General features: G+C 37.7%; 1 protein-coding gene across 11 annotated transcripts in view; it reads right to left on the bottom strand.

The window, feature by feature from the left end:
- Positions 1 to 7,988, bottom strand: part of LOC133519830 (inter alpha-trypsin inhibitor, heavy chain 4-like) — a 50,045-nt gene extending 42,057 nt beyond the window's left edge. For 7 of the 11 annotated variants that reach the window (XM_061853971.1, XM_061853988.1, XM_061853998.1 and 4 more), the window contains exon 1: positions 7,828 to 7,987. The gene's annotated coding sequence lies outside the window, so the exon portion shown is untranslated. Of the gene's footprint in view, positions 1 to 7,827 lie in introns of all 11 variants that reach the window. The other 4 variants (XM_061853955.1, XM_061853963.1, XM_061853979.1 and 1 more) reach the window with 1 other exon arrangement.
- Between the last annotated feature and the right edge of the window lie 2,635 nt (positions 7,989 to 10,623).

The following is a 10,623-nucleotide window of genomic DNA, read 5'->3' as shown; positions in this document are numbered from 1 at the left end:
CAATAATAAGGTCATTTCAATTATTTTAACGCCAACTAAGAGAAAATGCTACTTAGTTGGAGTTCATTTTTTTCAGTGCGAGATCGTACCGTGCCTACCTCTAAAAAAGAGGGGGGCTTTTACCCTTTAGTCAGCTCACCAGGTCCAATCCATTTTATACATATTTACAGCTACAGCTAGGGCGAGTTATATTATATCATTAGCATATAATTAAGGGACGGAAACATTATATTCATACTTTTTAAACACAAAGTTAAGTGTTTTTTCTTTGACTTTGGCCATAAACTTGGATTATTGTTGAATCACAAACTTAGATTATTCATTGAGCCAATATCATAAACAAGTCTGCAAAAAATCAGAACTACCTACCGGATTTGACGCAAAGGAACCCTATTACAAAAATCGAAAAAATTACTGGATTATTGGTAGTTTTGTCTGAGTTTAAAACATGTCTTGTATGTTTAATCCGTTACATCAACCTGGTTCGCCGACACCCATTAAAATTATTTACATAGGGCATTCCATTGCTTAAGGCGAGAACGGATTATTTTGTTCATTTATAACATTGTCAGATGGCAGTAATGGCTACATTTGATGAATGTCAGGTACTTTTCCAAAGTCAGGGGAATAGGAAAGTGGAGATACAATACACACGACCGACAATAAAACAAATCACAAAAAATAAACATCACCTATGTGCACCTATCAACTTATAGTTACTTATTTTGTTCGGCGAGGGTTCATGCACAGGTCATGCTTATCATTTTTCTGGTGAATACATAAGTCATATCGTATGCCGAAGTGAGTGTGTTTGTCAAATTGCTAAAATATATAAGGAAGTACCTACCTATAATTAGTTTACCCAAATGCATTTAGTGACTAATAATATACTTGTAAAAATGTAGAATAGTTCCATAGAGGAAAAATACGATACATTTTCTCAGAACAAAGGTCAAAATAAGATCATTACAATAACTATAAGTATACCTACCTATAAACATTTTCGATAAGCTGGTGACATATTATCACGCTCGCGCGAATTCTGTACCCCTAGTGTAAATAAATTCGATTTTGGAACGTGACGTACGCGTTTGCGTTTAGTCTCATTTTGTATGGGTTTTTGAACAGCGCGCCAAGCGGGACGTTTTGGAAAGTCAAAAATCTCATACAAAATGACACTTAACGCAAACGCGTACGTCACGTTTCGCTGTCGAAAATATTTACACTAGAGGTACTGAGTAACGAAGTCGTAGAAAACAAGCAACAGCGCATGGTCTGGCCGGCCGACCGTTTAGTTCTTGGGAAATACCCCCTACTTGCTTTGCTCACAAATATAATTGATGTTTTTTTATTCATACTTTGAGACGTGAAATCATGTGTTGCTTATTTGATTTGAATTATCCTTCTTCTTCGCGTTATGTGTAATTTTAGATTATCAGCAACAAACTATACTTTAAGGAACTAAATAATACGCGTAGATTTTAAAATGAACGGTTTCCTTTATACTATAGTTATACTACAATTTTAAAATAATCAGGCGCAAAATTTATATACAAATACCTAAGTGATCCGTTTTTATAGCTTTTGTGTTAACATTTGATTGTAGACTTTAAAACGAGTCGGGCATTTCTAGGTATGATTCAAAAGACTCGAAAACAGTTAAGTATAGCTATGCTTGTTTGCATGGTGCCATTTGAATAAATTGCATGAAACAACCGCAAATAGCGAAGCAGATACGATAACAAAAGATTATACGGTGGATGTTAATGTTATTGTAAGATTTTATTTCTCAGGTTGTGAATCACATATGCGATTTTTCATGGACATTATTTGGATATACATAGTTACTTATTTCTTAACCAGACATTACAAATGACATGGTAACATTGGTAACACCACCTATTAATATTTATAATCTTCTGTCCGTGATTTCAGTGTTTGTGATGCCTTGCCTTACCTTAGCCGGTTAAACTAGTCGGCGTTCGAGATGGCACGTAGGTAAAACGCCAATAATACAAGGTGTTTTAAGCGTCGGAGAGTTTTTTTTTTTTCATTTTAACATGAAACATAACGAGCTTAATTTTCGTACTTAATATTCTTCTTTGAAAAATGTTTTTCTTATTTTATTTTGTACCTATGTGATACCGTCTGGAGAATCACATAATGGAGTATAAGAGTACTTAGAGCGGCGCCTTAGCTCGATTTAGTATGGAGGTATGGTCCCTTCCAGCAGAAAGCACGAAACTTGGCTTGCAATGCATATAGCCTTTACGTTTATAAGACTAAATAGAAGTAGAAACACGCCGAGAAGTTACTGTTTCTCTCCCTAACCCCCCACTTTTATTTTTTTAGTTTTTATAAATTTTCATGAAAACAGTGAAAGCTACAATAAAAATGTCTAGGAGAAGTATAGTCTCCATATAATTAATTCTCTACAATATTGTCTTTGGAAATGTATTGGTAAGACTTATAGTTTTCAAATTATGCTTCATTTCTTCTTACAATATTTGCGTCCGACGACTACTGGAGCAAGAGCAGTGAGTACCTATGCATTTCTGTCTCAGGCGATGTCGCTTGGCACGATTGTTCCTTAGGTCAAAGCTGATTTAGCCTGGTAGCCACGAGATGTCCGTGATTACCGCCCAAAAAGAGGGGGGGGGGGGCAAGGGTCAGTTCCCCAGGTCCAATCTAAGGATCCAATCCAACTAGGAGAAGATGTATATCATTTTCGTATAATTTAGGGACGAGGAATTCCTTTTCGAAATAATCGTTATACCTTTTAATCCAAAAAAACTGATTTGTAGCTATAGGTTATAGGTATTCGCGGGCTTGGTTTCCGCAACTCGAGGTCCTATTTCGCGCCTATTTTGCGTGGTGGGTTGTCGGCACTACACTTGCCAACCCAACTCTACCAAGAAGCCTAGCAGACCCTTGATGTTGCCGACGACTTCTGGGAGAGACCCCGGCGAACCGAGGTATTGTGCCCGGTACTCTGCCAAACCTGGGCATTCAAGAATGACATGGGCGGCTGTCTCCTCTGCCTCCATGCACGCTCTGCAGAGGGGGCTATCTGTAACACGTAGGGTTAGTAGGTGTTTGTTTAGTGGAGCGTGGCCGGATATGGCCCCAGTCAAAAGCCGGAGCTGTGGCTTCTTCTTCTTCTTTCACTTCTTCTTCTGCCACTTCAGCTGTCTCAGCCTCCTCGACAAACCGGGGTCGATTGTCGGGAGGGCTTCCTTCGCCTGCCTGCACGTGTCTAGGTTAGACCAGTACTGTCGGTGTTTTACCTTGGTGTTGTGTCGCAGCATGTTCCGGAGCCAGGCATAAAGCAGAGGTATAATTGGCTCCGGTCCTGCCACCCTCAGTTCCAAGCCTCCTCTCGCCAATATGTCGGCCGCATCGTTCCCTCGCGAGTTGCTGTGTCCCTTGATCCACTGCATAGTTACGATGGTGGTGGTGCTTACCTCTGACAGAGCTTTGTGGCATTCGTAGATTAGCCCTGAGGTCAAAGTATAACTTTGCAGAGCTTGTAGTACTGACCGACTATCAGAAAGTATACGGATGGGGTAGTCCAATACTTTCCTTGAGGCAATTGCGTGTGCTGCCATTATGATGCCCATACATTCTGCCTGGAAGACTGTGTTGTGGGCACCTAGTGGTGTTGAGATATGTATGTTTAGGTCCTCCAGCGCCAGTGCCTGACCTTGTCATCTCTAATATATATAACATTATATATATATATCTTATACCTTTAAACGAGCAATTCTTGTATATATATATATTTCTGTGATCTCGGAAACGGCTCTAACGATTTCGCTGAAATTTGGTATATGGGGGTTTTTGGGGGTACACAATCTATCTAGATTAGTCTTATGTTTGGGAAAACGCGTGTTTTCGAGTTTTCATGAGTTTTTCTATCGACGCAGAATATGGTCGCTAATTTCGTGTTGCCGGCCACTGTCCGTCTGGTCCAGCGGGATAAGACGTGGACTGCTAAACGAGCGTTACGGGATCGTATCTCGCCCGGTGACTAACTTTTTTTTTATATGTTCAAGTTTATATATCATTTTTTAATTTTTATTGTTTTAGACAAGTTTAATTTAGTAAAAAAAATGACTTATGTAATAAGAGAAATTGACAATAGATGGCGTTACTCTGTGACAAGTGCTGTAAGGTTAAAATCGATTGTAAATAATAATAATTGTCAGTTCACATTTTACTTTTTAAGTTTATGTAGATTATCACCTATACACCACCATATTACAATAAATAGTTATAACCGAGCAAAGCTCGGTCGCCCAGGTAGGTACTATATATATTAATCGTATATTATTTTCAAAGACGCGAATCACTCTTATATCAACTGTATATCTCATAAAAAAACACCACACGCGCATAGCTCATCTCGTTGCTTAAACATGGTGTCTTCAAAGTTACTTAACCACAATCAAAGTTACATTAAATAAATACACAAAAAGTATCAAAAAAGTTCAAGGAAAACCAAATGAAGATAATAACTATACTATTGGTCCGAATACAGGCAATCAATTTATAAATAAACAAATGAAGCGGGGAGAGTGGCGAGACAGACCCCGGAGAGGTAGCATATGGACACGATCACGATTAGGACGCGTTCAGGGAAGATTGGCCAGTCCTAGGCCGTCGATAAGTGGAGGTCCACAAGGAGCGGCCGCAATATCTAACTAGCACAACAATAATACGACTCGTATGCGGAAACACTCGACGCCTTTCCTAAATTTTCTTTTTTTTTTTTTTGCTTAATCTGGTAAGCTAAGTATAAAATATTTACCTATTATCAAGGTCCTCAATATTTTCTTAAATTTTCCTCATAGGTACAAAACAAAAAATATGTTTCGAAAATTACACCTCGTTGAGGCAAGCGGATAACAGATTGCCATAGCGAACTAAAATTCTCAAATAAAATTGTAGAGAATATAAGTCGACCTCGACTATTAAATATTAGTCAGCATACTATGAGGTAGGTCCCAGTCCAACCCAATAATTGGATTGGGAGCTTCATGACTATCAGTATGACCAGAACGGACGTCGTTAGCGCACTGCGAATTGAATAGAACAGTGGGTACTTAAAGTGGATCGTTTCTCTTCACTTTCAGTCTTCCTTACTCGCGTTGTTGCCGCTTTGGAGTACTTACATTACGTAGGCTATCGCCAGGCGTCAGGTATTCAAAAAATAAACAAGTAAAGTTTGTTTTTTTGTAATTTAAACTGAGCGGCGATTGGCCCAGTATTAAGTCACACCTGATGGAAAGTGGAGACACTATCTGGAAGAGGTCGTTTTTAGCGATAAGACCGCCTGTTGTTTACCTCTACTTGAGTTGCTGTATTCTTTGTATTATTTTCTTGTATTTAGGTGTAGTGTTGTATTGTTATATATAACTTTTTTTAACCGTTTGATTTTATATTACTATAGCCGTTTGGGCTACAAAGCTACAAACCCTAACATTTGAAATCTGATAAACAACAAAACATTCCACAACAACCTTGAACTTAATATAAATTAATCAAAATCAATCAATGGGTAAAAACTTGCATAGAATAGAATAGAATAAAATGTATTCAGGACGCTTACTTAAACAACGGAAAATTAACAAAAACATGCCACAAGAACACTTTAAAACGTCATAGCATAGCTATATAATTTAAGAAAAAAAACCGACTTCATTGAGGGAGACCGGAGAAAGATGATTATTATTGATTTTAGATTTCATACAATGAAATTAAAAAGACAGCGTCCTACGCCTAATTATGTAGAAAAGGAGGTAACATGTTTTTTTTTTGCCACTGCACCTACCTTGACACATTTCAAGTAAGATACCCGCAATAGGGTATTCGACTGTATTTAAGATAAATTATTTCACACCATGTATGAAATAAAGCACCAGATAATTATTAAAAAAACTGAATAGGATAGAAATATAAAAATGTGCCTTGAAAACCTAACTGCTTGCCAAAGAGAACAAATTGTCAAACGTGAACTATGCATAATTGAGATATGCAAGAGTTCCGTTCTGTTCATCATCAGCAGTTCCACTTCATCAAATGTCACTTCTAGAAATGTAAATACTTGATTTGTTAATGAAAATAGTAAGATCACTATATATATGCCTTTAACATTTGAGGAGTTCCCTCGAGTCCTCATGGACCCCATCGTCAGAACTCGAACCTGACAAAAAATTGTCTTGAAAATCTAATTTACTTAACAAACACAGCGAAGAGGAGAAATCGCCAAACGTGTACTATGCGTCGTTTAAGAGTTCCATTCTGATCATCATCAGCAGTTCTACTTCATCAAATGTCAGTTTTTTTAATGTAAATGCTTGATTTGTCAAAGAAAATACAAAAATCACTATATGTATGCCTTTCATATTTGAAGAGTTCACTCGATTCCTCATAGACCCCATCATCAGAACTCGAACTTGACAAAAATTCGTTTTGAAAATTTAATTTACTTAAGAAACACAGCGAAGAGGAGAAATCGCCAAACGTGTACTATGCGTCGTTGAAGAGTTCCATTCTGATCATCATCAGCAGTTTCACTTCATCAAATGTCACTTTATAAATGTAAATGCTTGATTTATTACAGAAAATACAAAAATCACTATATGTATGCACGTGACTAAACATTTTTATAGCGTTTCTTGAGGGTACTTTCAATTAACAATTTAGGTAAAAGTATCGTCATTTATGGAATGGTGAGTTAAAAATCAGAATGGAAATTGTATAATAAATCTATTTAAAAACAAATTACAATTACTTATCATAAAAAAAACCGTACTTGGAAATTTAAATGCTCAAGTGCAGAAACATATGACTTTCTGCACACTTTTTAGATCAACAATGACCCTAGAATTAATTTAAAAGTGGAAAAATTACTGTCTGGTGTGAGACTTGAGTCATTTTTCCACTTTTCAATTTTATTCTAAGTTTAATAGCATCGTGCGCAGACGTGTCGGCTTGACTTTAGAAATTAACAATGACCCTCTTTCAGAGCATGAGAAATGAAAAATGATTTGTTATGTTCTTTGCTAGTCAATAGTGCGACTTGAACTGAATTTGCAAAAAAATAAAAATTTAATTTAATTATAGTTCTGAGTTGGTCTTGGTTCTTGGCTAGCTTTTAAACGAACAAACTAAATTTTTGATAAGTAACATATACAAATATAATATAGGTAGCCTGTACGTCTAAAAACTAGCCTAAATCCTGAACTTTAATTATGTACATCTCTCTGTTAGTATTTTCCTTACTTTAATTAGGTACATCCCAAGTGAACTAGAACTTGGCATCCATATAGATCTCAATACTTTTGCCGACGTATGTATATTCTTAATATTGCACTTGGCTCTCATTTCACATTTATGTTTGTGATGGAAAAAGTTTATAATTAGTCATGTTTTTAAATACACATATATTTTACTTTCTTTCAAAATGAAAAGTAGAGTGGTTAACTCGGGTGAAACGCAGCATTTTTCTACCTCGACTGAAATGAGTGTCTTTCATCCTTTGGTTATTGAAAATCTACAATGAATCAGTTTAAAAACGTTATGCATGACACGAGCAGTGGTCTACGGGGCTTTGAAAGAACTTGTGTCCAGTTAGAACTCACGTCTTTTATTAGCGAAACCGTTAAGCCGAGCATGGAAGTCTAGAAAAAATTAAAACAAAGATGAGGAAAACTACAGGAAAACAAAACATTGTAAGATACACGTAAGATAGGATAGAGTTAGATTCGCTACCGGCATCGGCACGGCATGCAAGAGGCCAATATTACATAAAGTTATACGCACCGGTTTGTTTACTCTCAACGAGATGATTGCTCCAATTGGCCGTCAAATTCTGGCACGTTCCTCGCTAGCCGAAGGTGGACGCTGCCGAATGCCCGACTACGTGTTTAGTCGCCGTCTGCCGCCACGCAACTCGCGGCTCCGCTGTTCACCAGACAACTTATATTAGGTACATATATTATCGCTCGGCCGGCCCGCTCGGGTTCAACGTTTATAGGTATCTATCTACACGACATTCTTGTGCAGGGTCTCGGCGCTGCGTCTCTAGCGCATTACCGGCCGGGCCGGTTCGGCTAGGGCAGGGTTTTCCAGACAGTGTTTTGACAACACATACAAAAACCCACTAATGTTACAAATTTGGGTAGGGACTTCCAAGTAATTCCATTCCACAAAACTAATAATATGGTCCGAATATATGTAAACAAAGTGGGAAGTACCGATACCGAATAAGATGCGAACATAATAAATAAATACCTATTTATATCTACCCACTATTCCGCGAATAAGGTTAATACCAATTATTTGAGAGCAAGACAGAAAGTTTAGAATTTAAAAGAATTTTTAAAACCCATTTCATAGAAGTTAACGTTTAGTCTGAAAAGGTGAAATCAGACGGTTCATTTTTTGTTTATTTTCGTCTTTCTTATCAAATACATTTTCATGTAAAATATTTCTAATTCTTACAGGGTGATTTTGGGGTTGAAAACTATTCTTTATCCTTCCCCATAACAAAAACTATCTACATACCAAAGGGTCTAGCAGGTTAAGCGAACTAGAGGTGCCCCCAACGACGGATTTGGTCAGTCTTTCAGGTGGTGTACTGGCAAGTCCTAAGGACACTCTATGCTTAATATCAGTCCTCGATCTTCTTTTGTTTTCGAGTTATTCAGGATAATGTAAAATAATCAGCGTATCATTGAAAGTGGCATATTTTGTAAACTGTTTAAGTTAGATTAACGAAACAAAATTATATTTGACAATAATAAAATAGGCTACAAAATACACATTTTTAACACACGTCATGTACTTATACTTCATTGTGTAATTTTTTTTTATTATTATTCAGATTTATTTTTTTACTTTTCGCGGAGGTACACCTCCAGAAAAAATATGCATGGATAAGCCACTAGTACCCGCTACATTCACATATAAAAATATTTGCTTAAATCTTCGTGCGTCATGTCAAAAAAAAATCGAATAAGTACTTAGGAGCATATGTAAACAAAGTACTAGTGCAGGGTGTAGATAAGTTAGTAATAATAATAATAATAAACCCGCGGGGGCAGCTTGTTAGCGAGCTGACGGTGAGTGGCGACACCGCGGACCCCTATTCCAGAGGGTCCTTTTATTTGGCCCTCGCCTCTGCGCTTGCCTTCACCGGCCGGCCAGAGTGGAGTCGCAAGAGCGGGACCTATGCTCCAGGTTGGAAGTGTAAAATGTCATAACGCCGGCGGCCTGCTGAACGGATTACCGGGATCTGGCTGCCGCAGACTCACCTCTCGACAACCTCACAGCCGCTCCAAAGTGTTGCCCTATTGTCGCACTGTGCGTGCGGCCGTTGTGGGGCCCACTCAATGAGTTGGCGAGTCACCACCTGTCTTAAACAATTCCGAGACTGATTGTCACGGCAGGTGTCCGTTAGTCTCCTCCCATAGCCCATTATCCAGTCCATCCAACTTTCAAATCAATAGCCTTATGACCTTAGATCCCATCGCAGCACAAAAGTGCTGCACTGCAATAGTCTTTGCACCTGGCGGGGACCATCTCCGGATGTATCATGTTGTGCGCTCGGGGATGGTATCCGCCACGTGTATCCCTTGCTTTTAGATTAATTTGTCTTAAAGGGCCTCTGCGCTGTTGGCTTCGGCCCCACGCATGCCTCCCAAAGGTCCGGGACCCCATGGTCCCGAGATATGGTAAGACAGACAAATAATAATAATAAAATTCTTTATTGCACACTACATAAAAAACAGATACAGAAATTGATAAAATATACACATTGGTAGGTAACACATTGGTTGGTAGTATGTAGGTGTGTAACCTTTTCTTATAAACCTATTTATAATGCATCGACGATGACATGTCAACGTTGATAATGATAACACCACCAGTTTATATGCAATTTTTCTTCCCATCAATATTTTTTAATGTTTTTTCACGAGACTTAAACTTAGTGTTATCCATTTTCTAACACAAAATTCAAATAAAACATATGCAGCTAGAATATGTGTCAATTGTTATCATTATCAACGTTGACATGTCATCGTAGATGCATTATAAATAGGTTTATAAGAAAAGGTTACACACCTACATACTAACTTATCTACACCCTGCACTAGTACTTTGTTTACATATGCTCCTAACTATTTATTCGATTTTTTTTTACATGACGCACGAAGATTTACGCAAATATTTTTATATGTGTATCTAGCGGGTACTGCGGTAGCAGCATGGTTCCATTTTTATCACTTGTCACTATGCCCGTCACTTTCGCGCTTACATGCTTGTTAGAACGTGACAGGCACGGTGACAAATGATAAAGAGCCGACCATCTTAGCCCTTCTGGTGGCTATCCATGCATATTTTTTCTGGAGGTGTACCTCCGCGAAAAGTGAAAACATAAATCTGAAGAAAAATTAAATGTTTTTTTACACAATGAACCGAATGATACAGTGTGCAAGTATAAGTACATGACGTGGGTTAAAAATATGTATGTTGTAGCCTATTTTATTATTGTCAAATATAATTTTGTTTTGTTAATCTAACTTGAACAGTTTACTAAATATGCCACTTTCAATG

This window comes from Cydia pomonella, chromosome 1 (assembly GCF_033807575.1).
Source record: "Cydia pomonella isolate Wapato2018A chromosome 1, ilCydPomo1, whole genome shotgun sequence".
NCBI classification, from domain to species: Eukaryota; Metazoa; Arthropoda; class Insecta; order Lepidoptera; family Tortricidae; genus Cydia; species Cydia pomonella.
This window is presented reverse-complemented; position numbering and strand designations above follow the sequence as displayed.